We start from the raw sequence: 12,849 nt of genomic DNA on the forward strand, positions 1-12,849 counted from the left end.
ATTTTCGGCATGAGTTTCCTAGGTTCAGCCCCTCCTGATAAGCACGCTGACAATTGTTATGCTGGCTGGTGCTTATTCACTCTCTCGCTGATCAGAGCTCTCAGCCATGAAGTGCAGAACTCAGAAATTAATTGGACGGCTCAAGGAAAAGTCCCATGACCTCAAATTTAGCCTGCAGCACTGCAAACCACAAGAAGTCCAGAAATAGAGAGGTCTGGAGAGACTACATCCATCAGCTTGTTCCCAATTCTCTATCCCTGTGCAGTCCCTGATCTTTTATTGTCCATCATTCCCAGGTCTCTCTCCCACACACAGCCTATTAGTTCAGGACTTTGAGTTCTCAGAGCAGACTGAAAGATTTCCCGTTGCACTGCAGCTACTGCAAGTCACTCTTCTGGAAAGCAGTAATTTTGCCTCAGCTGGGCCATATTTCTCTTCCCTAGGAGCCGCCAACCCGTGCGGGCAACTTGGCAGATTGAAACAAGCCTCAGAGGTCTAGCGCTGCTGAAATACCTGTGTTCTGCCTACAGCTGGAGAGTGGAAGAGACATCGCTACTCATTTTCCGTTGCATCTTGTATCCACCTATCACAGTTTAAGAGGAAGAGGGAAGTATTTGTTGCAAAAGCATTAACAAGAGGATCACTGAGAATAGCAAACCTTAGTCCATCATCCTTAGGCGCCAGCGTTAACGTCCTGTTGAGAAGATGGAGAGGGGGGCAGGAGCCAATGTGGTACTTGTAGAAGGGCTGTCAGAAACTGCTGTGACTTGGTCAGCCATTCCCCTCTTAAATCTCACTAGCATACAAACTATTTCCAGACATCAGTGGGCTGCATTTGTCATATGAAAACCACAGTCCAATTTCCTGCAAAGACGTTAATAATCAGCAATAATGTTATTGCATAATAGGTCATTACTCGTTACAGCAAGAAATGGGTATGGTTACCTTTAATTTAAAAGAAGTTGTGGTATCTAATGGATTTGGTCCTGGTTCCATTGAAGAACAAAAAGAGTCACAAGTATTCCCTGTACATATTTAGTGCTGCTAGCACTCCAAGTCTTCCTAAAAATCCCACTGCTGTGCATGGAGTCTGGGGAGGCAGGTGACTGCTGCCCTCCACACTGCCTGCAGCAATACCTGGTTAGACACGTGTCCTGGTTTCAGCTGGGATGGAGTTAATTTTCTTCCTAGTAGCTGGCATAGTGCTGTGGTTTGGATTTGGGATGAGAATAACATTGATCACTCACTGATGTTTTAGTTATCGCTAAGTAGTGCTTACACCAGTCAAGGATTTTCCAGCTTCCCCTGCTCTGCCAGGGGCACAAGAAGCTGGGAGGGGACAAGGCCTGGACAGCTGCCCCAGACTGGTCCAAGGGCTATTCCTTACCATATGACATCATGCTCAGTATATAAACTGGGGGGCAGCGATCGCTGCTCGGGGACAGGCTGGACATCAGTCAGCAGGTGGTAAGCAATTGTGTTGTGCATCACTTGTTTTGTATATTCTCTTATCATCATCGTCATCATCATTATTATTATTATTGATTATTATTTTCTCTTCCTCTGCTGTTTTATTAAACTGTCTTTATCTTAACCCACAGGTTTTACTATTTTTCCTGACTCTCTCCCCCATCCCACTGGGGCGGGGGGGAGGGAGCAAGTGGCTGTGCAGTGCTGAGTTGCCAGCTACGGTTAAACCATGACAACACGCCCCTCTGTGCTGTGCCAGGCGTCCGTCTGCCTGCTGGACCACAGATACTTGTCCGCAAGACTATGCACACACCACCATATGTGCTTCATGCGTACTTGGCTCCATCCAAACACGCAGCATGGAGCTAATAACCTCCCCATATGGACCTGGTACCAAAACCCTCTCCCCCATCCCAATAGCAGCTGCACAGAAAGGGGTTAGGCGAGGTTCCAGTGCCATGAGCCAACTGTTTCCTGGAATTTGGCACTTTCCCATGCGGCTGCTCTGATTTTCAGGGCATGGGGGGCACAGGACCTTGTGGGATGCTCATGACTTAAACACCACCACAGGGACACCTTGCTTTGCAGCACGGACCCTCTCCAAGCTCCCACCTTTTCATGACTGCAGTCTCATTGTGCTTCCAGCTCTGCAAAAGACTCATTCAGACATTCAAGTCCATGTGCTTTATCCTGCTTCAGTGCTGAACAATATGTGTTGCAGATCAGAAACTAGGGAGAATGGAGGCCAGCTCACACAGCGCAGCAGGGAGTGGTGATTTCCCCACCCTCTGGGAAAATACAGAAGAGGGATGTGATGCCTTTGGACCTAGAGGAAAGATGAATCTTTCCCTTTCCTCCTGACTTGTTTTAGGCAGATGGAGTTTATTAATATCTTAATACACCTGTGCGTTCAGCTTTCCTGGAAACCAACTGTAATTGCTTGATGTTTGTGCAAAACTAGTAGCAGTGTGGAGGTTCACAGTGATTGTGTCTCAGAGGATAAGGCTCGTAGGCTGAGCCAGGCAGAGATACTGCTCCAGAATACAGCACTACAACCCATCACCTTCCCTTCAGTTCATGTGGGAGGATGGACCTTCCTAGCCAAGCTGACAGTGTTTTAATCTTGTTCAAAAGCTTCTACAAATAGCCATCCTTTTGCAACAAATACCTTTCAGTGTTATATTTTTTTAGGTTTTGATCTCATCCTGCCCTATTTCTGCAGCATTTATGCTTGTCAGAGTGCAAAAGTAGAAGGTGCAATCCTGTGCTGTATCACACAGATTAAATTTGGTTTGCAATTCATCATTCAGGTCAGGAGGAGAGAGCATGGAAAAAGCACACCATCTCATTTCATATGCGGCTTTCTTTGGGCTTTGGGACAGTGGGATACAAATAACACCCTCCTTAACTCAATTAGCAGCAACTAATTCAAAACTGGTTTTTTTCCTTACAGGGAAAAGCCAGAAGCTCTCAAAGCTGTTGCAACATTTGAAGTGTAATCCAGCGCAGAAAACCAGTTCAAGGCAGTTCATCTCTAGACTGATTGTTCAATCTTTCTTCTATAAACCTGATTATTCAGAGGACAAGATCAATTCAAGGGCAAAGCACTGTCCAGAGACCAGAAGCCGGTGCAGACCTATGCACAGTAGCAAGTTCTGCGGTTCCTAGGGTTTGCACCACACCCAGGGTTAATGAGTAACGGAGAGAAATCTGCAACATGGGTCAAGCTGGAGCCTGCCAGCTTTCACAGGCACCGCAGACTGGAGCCTTGGCTGTACTGTACGGCTGGTTATTTGATGAAGTTAGCGGAAAGGCCAAACAATGCTAAAATGAAAAAAAAACCCACCAGGAGATGTGTCTGCATTAACATTAACAGGCTGGGATGCATCCCAGCCATGCCCCTCTGGCTTTGGGAGTTACCTCCTCTCGGCTGTCTCTCAGCCGTAGTCTGCAGATGTGCGGCAGTGGCTTTGGTTAGTCTGCTGCACTAAGCACGTGAGGAGAAACTCCTCTACCCCCTCCCCAAGAGCAGTCCAGGATTGTCCCCAAGCCAGAGCATAAGGAGAGGACACGGCCACGTCACAGTGGTGCGTCAGAGACAGCGCCGTGCCGGGCACAGGCTGTGGCAGGGGAACTGGTTTAAACCTTACAAAACCGGGAGGTGGTGACCAGGGCATGACGCAGCATGATCTTCCCATCGGCTTCCAGGGACACGGTCACAGCCCATGACAGGGCAGGGCATGCTCTGCCCACTCTTCTTCTGCCTCTGCGAAAACACAGCCGTGCGCTCGCTAAGGTGAAGGTGTCACTGCTTCCAGCTGCGTGGAAACAGCAGAGCCAGGCACGGCAACAAGGTCCCTCAGCTGACCTGTTCTGAGGTGTGGTTTTCTTACCCAGCTGCTTATGGGGCTGTGCAGGGCCTGCTTGATGGGCACCACCAGGACATACCATGGAAAAATGATGCGTGGATGCAGCCGTGAGAGCCACAGGTCAGGGTACAAACTGCTCCCTCCTGCTGCTCTCCCTGCCAGCACCCACAAAACTGCAGCTCCTCTGAGCAGCTCCTGGTGCACAACGCACACATCAGGCATGGACAAGCACCACCTCTTTGATCTTCCAACAGATGATGAGCTTACCAGTAGCTGTGTATTCCTCCTCATTCCCCCAAAGCCTCTCTGTTTCCTACATCCGTTGTGCAATGACCCTGACAGAACCCATCCAAGGTCTTGGTGATGCTACGTAGCAGTGACGTCCAATACCTTCCTCTGCTGCCTTTTCCTCCCCCAGGACACAGTTCAGGGGTGCCATGAGCTCTCTCACCACCTACTCTCATCCTCTGCGGGTTGCTCAGCCGGTCATTACGTACTTCACATCTTCACACGTGCTGCTGGAAAGATGGGATGTTTCCCTGGTGCCTGGCAGCGGGTCCATAAGGAAGGCAACACTGCAGGGACTGCCACTGCCACTGGAGTCAAGGTCTCTATTTCCTCATGTGTTCTCAAGCCCTTGGGCTTTTACTTAGTGCATCCTCTGCCCTCCAGCCTAGCTAGCACATGCTACCAGGGAACCACCAGCCCGCATTTGGCCCCATGCTCCCAAACATCCCTCGAGGTGAATGGGAAGGATAAGCCAGCCTCAGTGAGCACACAGCAGGCAGCCTGCAGTGAGAGGAGCTTTCTGTCCCATTGGAAACACCATGAACAACATGAGTGAAAAGGGCTTCAGAAAAAGGAGAAAAATAATTAAAAATGCTGGGAGCCCCTGGTGGTGCCTGGAATCCCATGTAGCAGAGAAGAGGCCAGCTGGGATGCCAATTTTGGAGCTCGCCAGTGTGATCAGTTAGTTTTAGAAGGAAATGAGGACAGCCAAGGTCAGAGAGCTTTGGGCCTCTGGGACTGCCGCTGTGCAGTTGCAAACTAGGAAAAAGTGGAAGCTGCAAGTCAAACACAGCTCTGTCCTTGCTGTTGTAGCTGGTTCTGGCTTTCCCAGGTCCTAGGGTGGCCAGGTCCCAGGGGCCAGCCCTGCTGCACGCAGCAGTGAGGGGGACAAGGAGCTGTTTTTTGGAGACTTCTGCTTGGGGTTGCAGGGGAAGGCAAGCAGCTCTGTGTCCAGACAGCAAGGGGATGGGAACTCAAGATACCAGTGAGTAATTAGCAGGGCCTGGGGAGACTTGCTCTCCTCTGTTGCTGGTGGAGAAAGCAGCAGAAACAGTTGTCTCCTGATTTTTCCCCCCAGGAAGATGAGGACTGGTTTCCTGGGGGCTCCTGAGGCAACCCCCCCTGTGTGCATCTTGTTTTGCTGAGCTAATTGCTTTTGCTTCCTTGGGAAGCTCTGCCTGAGCACCAGTAGCCGTGCTGCAATGCCACCACAACACCCAAGTGCCCATGTCCTTGGGAGCCCCACACTCCCCTCCGTGCATTGCTACCCTCCCACCCCCCCTGAGGCTCTGTGTGGGACTGGCATAGTTAATGGAAGGTGAGCACATGTGTTGTGGGGGACTCTTGGCCTCCAAGCAATGGACTAGAACCACAGTGCAAGAAGCATGGGTCTCAGTCTGGGTGGCCACGGCACTTGCTCACATCTCCTCTCATTGCCTCAACTGGTTGGACCATGGGGACTGCCGCTGTGGGACGCCAAAAAGTTTGTGACAAAACCTAGGCAAGAGGCTGGATTAACCAAGGCAAAGCTTGCAGTGAAGATGTACCCCAAAAGGAAATACTGATCAGTCTGAAACCTTTAGGCTGTCTGTTAAGGCTGCAGAAATCCCCAAACAGGAAAGCGTATGTCTGGAGCAGATTTGCTTTGCCAAACAAAGCCATGTTATATGCCTGTCCCATGCTCTGCAAATGGGGGGAAGTCCCCCAGCTGTTTCTGAGCCACTAATAGGAAAAGCCCTGTGTGTAATCATGGCTTAGTCAGGTCAACTGGAAACAAAGCACTCCAGCTGCTGCGTGCTGCTCTCCATCGCAGCGTGGGAAGACAGGAACCATCCCAGCTCGAGGTGCTCAAGGACTGGGAAGCTGCTGTAGGGTCTGCAGCCTGGTTAACGCAAGTCACAGCCCCACAACACTTAGAATAACAAGCCCAGCCTAATACTGATAACCAGAGAATGGCCCAGCCTCCAGACCCCCCATGCCCTCTCCCTGGGACTGGGAACACAGCACATGGGAGCTGGGGGATGTAATGATCACCCCCTCCAGCACGTGGTTATGGAATGGGAGCAGGGTGACAGTTCCTGGCGTGGTCACCCGTTTGTTCTGTGACCAACTGTATCACATCGCCAACTCGTGGGTCAGTTCCTCCTCCTAAAAAATGTGTGACTGCTGGAAACCGTGTGACAGAGGCAAAGGAGAGTCACTGTATGAGAAGCAGAGCAAGGTCTCAAACCACTGCTGTGCAAAAGATCCTCCCCATCAGTGACCAGCATCTGGCTTCCTCTTAAAGACGGAAGATTGGACCAGTTTGAACTAATGGAAAATACCCTGTTCAGACCCAGCTCCTTGTCGGAGTGAGGCACATGTAGCATCAATCACCAGCTGCTCCTGCTTTGAAAATACAGCAGCTTTTCATGTGCGTGGGAAAAATGAGCTCAAGCGTAGCACGGCCTTTGTGAATCCTATTGCTGCCTCCTCTGTCTTTAAAAAAGCCAGGGCCTGCTCTCTGTAGTGCACTTAATATGGCTACAGTCTGATACGAATCAAGTCCAACTTTCAATGTTGGTTTGCTGCTGTTCTATTCCCTTGGTGTGCTTGCAGGGGTTTGCACAGTAGAATGCACAGGGATGGTTTAAAGCACATTTTACTGCAGGCATTTATCAGATCTTGCTCTGATGTCCTCTGATTGCAGGCAGAGATACAATTTAGATCACGTTTCTAGCTGAACACCTGCGTCACCTATAGGTAAGAGTAGGTCTGGGTGATGTCCCTCTGCAGGGATGTTCCCTCTGCCATCCAGCTGTGGCAGGGGAGAGTTGAGCCCTGCCGGTGCATTTAGAGCTGAACGCTCCGGAGTCCCTTCTTGCATGAGCGCTGAGTTACTACAGCCACGGTGTCTTTGGGCTTTCCTTTTCCCTCTTTTGCACTTGAAGTCATTGCAGACACCCCAGCAAAGTCCAAGCCACGTCGTTACATGTGCCTCTACCCAAGAGGTTGGTTGCGTATAGAAACACAATCATAGAATCGTTTAGGTTGGAAAAGGCCTTTAAGCTCATTAAGTTCAACCATTAACCTAACCCTGCTGTCCCACCACTAAACCCTGTCCCTGAGCACCTCATCTGCCCAGCTTTTAAATACCTCCAGGGATGGGGACTCGACCGCTTCCCTGGGCAGCCCGTTCCAATGCTTAACAACCCTTTTGGCGAAAAAAATTTTCCTAATGTCCAACCCAAACCTGCCCTAGCGCAACCTCGTCCTATTGCCTGGTACCTGGGAGAAGAGACCAACACCTGCCTCACTATCCCCTCCTGTCAGGCAGTGTAGAGGGGTATCTGCACTGGGAAGGGATCAGAGCTGTCAGGTTACCTCCAAGGGCAAAGGATCAAAGCCGAGTACTGTGATCCTGCTCAGAGTGTTTATTCCCATATAGAGTATTTGCACTGCAGCCATGCCTGGAGTCCCTCTTTGGAAGCAGTGGCCCTGTGATGGGGACAGACAGCCCCAGAGGCACTCCAGCCTGGCTCTGACAGCGTGCATCAAGCCCGGCTGGGTCAGAAGCTGTCTGAGTGCTGAGGAGGGAGGCATATTCCTGCCTTGTGGAGCTAATAATTTCATTTATCTCAGGTGACTGCATCAAGCAAGAAACAACTTTGACAACTACAGGGTGGCAGGTATCAAACCTTGTGATTGGTGGTGTCACCGGTGCTTGAGACTGTGGTTGACTGCAAAATGGGTGAAAAGAAGTAGCAATACTACATCTGTTTAGGGCACCCAAGCCAGCACTTGCAGGAGAGTGCTGCAGGCAAGCAGAGACTGGGGAGCTGCTCCCAGAGACAAGGTGCCTCAACTGCCTGTGCCTGGTACGCCCACTGATGTGACAGAAAAGCGGTGGGAGCACTGTGAAGAATTCCTCAGCATGTCTCAGGTATCATCACACGGCTTAGCACGTTGCATCACAGCATTATTAATTGCTTTGACGTGGAAAAAACAGAAAAGGAACCTCTGATGCAAGAGACTTCATTTTTTTTCTGGTTTCCAGTACATTACCTTTTCTTTGGTGTCCACTACAGCTTGAACCAGCATGTCAACACTACCAGGAAAAAGGTCATTAATCAGCTACTTCCTTCTACTTTTCTGCAACCATGTGCATGTCACAGTTTGAAATATATCCCTGACAAATTAAAATAAGTATTGGAATGAGTCCATGGGAAACATAAGCCCGGTAACCAGATCTGTAGCGTACAACATCTGTCAAGATAACGTGATCTCTTACCAGCTTTGATGTGATGGAAGGGGGCTGCTGAGTTCCCCTGAGAAAATTCCCCTTCTTTCTCTTTATTAATTAGATCTTAAGGCAGCCCCAACACAAAGCTTTTCTAAAACAAAACTCTGGGTGCGTGAGCAACTGAATGGATCCTTGAAATGGCACAGCTACTGAATGTCACCCAGTTCCCAGCCATCCCTGGAAATGAGAAGCCCCTTGGGCTGAGAGCTTGGATAACTGCCTTTTCTGTGGAGCTCCAGGCTCAGGGAAGGAGGGGTTAAAGGAAATGTGTCCTCGCCTCTGAACAGGGCCCTTGCAGGAAAGGCAGCGATCAGCGCACAGATAGCTGTGCCTGGATCAAAGCTCCAGCTTCTGGCATGTCAGGCGGTGGGAAGCAGGGCTGCCTCCTCCCCAAAATGGGGCATCTGGTGCTGGCAGCAGGGAGAAGGCAGAGGGATGGATGACCCCTCCTTCAGCATCTCCTCCAGGCAGGGCAGGGACTGCTGCAGGAAGGGATGCTGCAAGAGCCCTTTTCCTCCACTGGACAAGATGAGGGATGAGGAATAGTCCTGCCTTCTGCCCTCGCACAGGAGAAGGGAGCAGCCCCATCTCGGAGCAGGGGAGCAGGAACAGAGCGAGAGGGAGCAGAGGGATGGGCTGGAGCCAGCTAGGGAGTTCTTGAAATGAGGCACTGGGTCAAAGAGTGGCCGGCCATCCTTCTCCTGGGTATTCTCCCTGGCTGTTTAGAACCAGGGAATTCCCTTCTTGCCCCCAGCAGCCCTGGCTTGGCACTGCAGGTTCCCTTCTCATGATGCAGGTGACACCAGGTCCTGTCCCCATGTCCCCATAACCCTCTGCAGCATGGCATTTCCCTGTCCATCCCCGCAGTCCCAAGGTTGTGGCTCACCCAGCCCCACATCTTGCTCTGGCCTTTGTCTTTCCAAAGGAGATGTCTTTTTCTTTCTGGCTCAGCCCATGGATCTCTTCCTACCAGACAGTGTTTATTACTGAAGTGCAAGCCTCGCTTGGGCTACCCTTACACACCTGCTTGGGAAGGGCTTGTTCCCAGCTTCTCCCACTATAGGAATCCACATGGATCAGAGCTGGAAAGGGGTTAGCTGAGAAAACAGGAGGCAGCTCTGCAACCTCTCCCACCTTGTGCACCACTGAACTGGGAAAAAGGACCTACTCGTGGGCTGCTGCATCATTTCGCATGGCTCAGTGTAGAGCCAAAAGGGTCCACTAAGCTGGGGTAAACCCTGGCCTAACCTAGGCTTTGAAGACCAGGGACCCCAGGGAAGGAGGTGTTCCCAATGTAGCACTTGTACAAAAAGTTGTATGTGAATAAGGAACATAGAAAGGGCAGGGGAAGTATTAGTCTGCAGACTCATGAGCCTTACTCAAGGAGAAAGTGATCTCTGGGGTGTTTGTGCCGAGGCAGTCCCCTGTGTGATCAGGGCTGTGGGTTCCCATGACTGCTCCAGCACTGTCCCTGATGAGAAGTGTGTTTCACTCTTCAGACTTGAGCGGCTTCTGGGGTCATGCAGGGTGGCTGCCTCCAGGGGCTGCTGTCCCCAGGGCTGCAGCACATGCCAAGCCCAGATGGCCGCCGGCTCATTTCCCACCGATGGGCAGGGTGTCCTCACTGAGCTGATGGAGGATCTTGTGCCTGCCATGCCTAAAGCCTCATCAGTCTATAAGAGTGAACTGAGACATGAATCGGCAAAGGATGGAGCCAGAGCGTGAGCAGGGATAGCAGAAGAGCAGCGTGCCCATGCCCCTGCACCTGCACCGTGGTTACCTTCACAAGACCACATCTGTTAACTGGATGTGAGCACCGGTGCTCTGGCAATGGTGTTTCTCCTTGGGAGAGCAGCTGGTGAGGGATGATGGAAGCAGTGTCCTGAAAGAGGCATCCCATCACACAGATTTAGTTTATCCAAGAGCCACACAAGGAGTCTGGAAGTAGCTGGTGCTTGCTGAGGCCATGGGGAGAGAGCAAAACCATTGCAAGGGGGAGAAACTGGAGCAAGCCTTGTAAAGGGATGGAAACTCAGTTAAAATATCCAGGGCGATACAGCCGACAGCCCAGTCTGTGTCTGTGAGGCGAGAGCCTGGGAGCAGGAAAAGCCCCAGGTCTGATGGACTTCCAGTCTAACCCAGTCCAGCCTAATTTAAATTGTCAAGAGGTAATTTTAATTTTAAAAGCTCCCCTGGAATTACATTGCTTTCAGAAAATGTATGGCCTGGGTGCTACTGGCCTGCAAGTCCCTGGTGAAACGAAAGGGAAATGTGTGTGCAAAGCCCAAGGAATATTTATCAGGCTGATTTTGAGTTCAGTTCATTAGCAATTACCTTGATTTTTCTTCCCCTGCTCTTGCCAATTTACCAGGGCAACGTCTTAGAAACTTGCCTCATTTGGAGAGAACAGGATGTAATTAGCCAGATAATCTGCTGATTCTCCTGTCGAGCTCTGTGTGCCCAGTCTCGACATGGGCAGTGGCTGTGCAGGCTGGATCAGACCTGATTTCTGGTACTGTTTATGCACTTAGTGCTACTTAGGCAGGAAGGAAGATGCTGTCCTGCCCTCAGGCAATGACATATTCACCTCTTGGATCATTCCTCAAGCTGTAACCCCTGGGCTGAAACCATCTGGGAGCTTTTGTTCCGGGATTAGCTTCTTTGCTGAGGGAACAGGATTCCCAAGGGTATGCGAATACCTATTTTTGAAAAGGGTGGGGATGATTATTTCCCTAGGGCAGCTCATTTCTATTTTCTCCCTGTGTCCATCCTTGCTGCTTTATTCCAAACCACTAGCTAAGGTCAAGCAACTCAGCCACAAGGTGCAGCACAGCAAGGGCTCAGTCACAAGTTACTGGGCACAGATGGCACCACGTAAGTGATGCCTGAACATTTTAGCTGGTAAAGGGAATTTCAGGGAATATCCAATGCTGCAGAGTCCTTCAGGAGACAGAGGAGAGCTGTTTTCTAAGTCAGTTCTGAACCTGCAATTTAACCAATGAAAAGGGATGCTGCATGTTGTGTATCATACTCTTCTCCCACTTCACAACCCAGCGAAGACCCCTCAGCACTGCCACAGGGGCTGTACAGGCTGCCCGCGACACTGGGACAGTACCATAGGTCTCTGATTGAGTTGCACCTCCCATGATTACCCCCGTCACCAGGATGGAGAGGCCATGCTGTGTGCCTTGGGCTGATACACACATGCCACAATCCATCCTGGGGAAGGGCCCTGCCTTGGTGGTGGGGGTGCAGGCGCCCTGTGTTTATTTCTTGGATTGCAGCTGAACCGTGTATCAGCTCCTTGAGTCTCTGGCTGGTCACTCACTGGGAAGGTGCAGAGCTGCTAGCAGATGAGAGCAGCGAGGACCAGAGCAAGGTGTCACAGCGGGGCAGCTTACGGGGAGCGAGGGATGAGAAGAATCCAAGAGAGGGCTGTTGAGGAGACAGTGAACGCCTGCTTTGCGTGGAGAGGGGCAGAAGCGTGACAATGGGGCAGGGCAGCGAGCACCAGGTCCTGCAGCACCCGGCGCTGGTAAGGGCCCTCCTGCTGCCAGGCTTGGGGCTCTCCACAACCCTCCTGCCGCCAGCCCGTTAGGAGCTCCCCTGGAGAAGTCTCTCAGCCCATTTTCCTGGTTCTGAATGCAGGAGTTGCCACACGGTTTTCTCTAACCAAAAAATGAGCAGGCAGCAGTGCTGTGTGAGCTGTGCCAGGCAAGAGGGGTCACAGCACTGTGTCTGGCAGCAGAGAGAGGCAGCGGAGGAGGGGTTCAGCCGAGGGCACGCTTTCTGTGCCGAGGACTGTAGGCGGCCGATCCTCTTCTGAGGGCCAGGCTGATATTGAAGCATGTTAGGAAGGACAACCAGACCTGTGTGAGGACAGAGCTTGGGCTGGGGCAGGGGTGGCTGGGGGGGATCAGGATCCATAAAACTGACAGTGTCTGAGCAGAGGGCACAGCCAGACACCGGGTAGGCTCCAGGAAGTCCCTCAGGGACTGTGGGGTTTGGGGGCCACCCCTTGATGGAAAGTGTGAGCGCTGAAGGGCTGGGTCACAGCAAGGCTGGCCTTTGCAGAAACAGCAGCTGGACATCTGGAAACACGGCACAAACACACCACATCTAGGAAGCGGATCGAGAAAACACAACTTTTTCCTAACCTGGATATCCCCAGTGTTGCATCAAAGTACTACACACACCCGCAGGCCATCTGGGAAACGTCTGTGTGGGGGGAATTCCCTCGCCGCCCGCGGGTCCCGGCTGTGCCCGTAATGGCGGGCAGCGCTGCTCTGCTCTCCACCCTCTCCCTCCTGGGGGGGACGCTGATAAAATGCCTCTCCCCTGCTCCTGCGGGCCGACTCGCTCCCACAGCTTCGCCTCAGGAAGATCCATGTGGCGATGGCGGACCTGCTCCGCGCAGGTGCTGAGGGATGGGGGGCAGCC

The 12,849-nt window shown here is 51.6% G+C and overlaps 1 protein-coding gene and 1 long non-coding RNA gene across 5 annotated transcripts in view; one reads left to right on the forward strand and one right to left on the reverse strand.

Moving 5' to 3' along the window:
• The first annotated feature begins 870 nt into the window (after window positions 1-870).
• The window catches only part of EIF2B5 (eukaryotic translation initiation factor 2B subunit epsilon), a 37,241-nt gene continuing 25,262 nt past the window's right edge, over window positions 871-12,849 (forward strand). For all 4 annotated transcript variants that reach the window (XM_035889978.1, XM_035889977.1, XM_035889979.1 and 1 more), the window contains exon 1: window positions 871-874. The gene's annotated coding sequence lies outside the window, so the exon portion shown is untranslated. The remainder of the gene's footprint in view (window positions 875-12,849) is intronic.
• The window catches only part of LOC118451825, a 25,716-nt gene continuing 15,242 nt past the window's right edge, over window positions 2,376-12,849 (reverse strand). The window contains exon 4 of the long non-coding RNA XR_004841392.1: window positions 2,376-2,389. This is a non-coding gene — a long non-coding RNA (uncharacterized LOC118451825). The remainder of the gene's footprint in view (window positions 2,390-12,849) is intronic.

Source organism: Egretta garzetta, unplaced genomic scaffold, assembly GCF_000687185.1.
Source record: "Egretta garzetta isolate BGI_Z169 unplaced genomic scaffold, ASM68718v1 scaffold172, whole genome shotgun sequence".
Taxonomy (NCBI): Eukaryota; Metazoa; Chordata; class Aves; order Pelecaniformes; family Ardeidae; genus Egretta; species Egretta garzetta.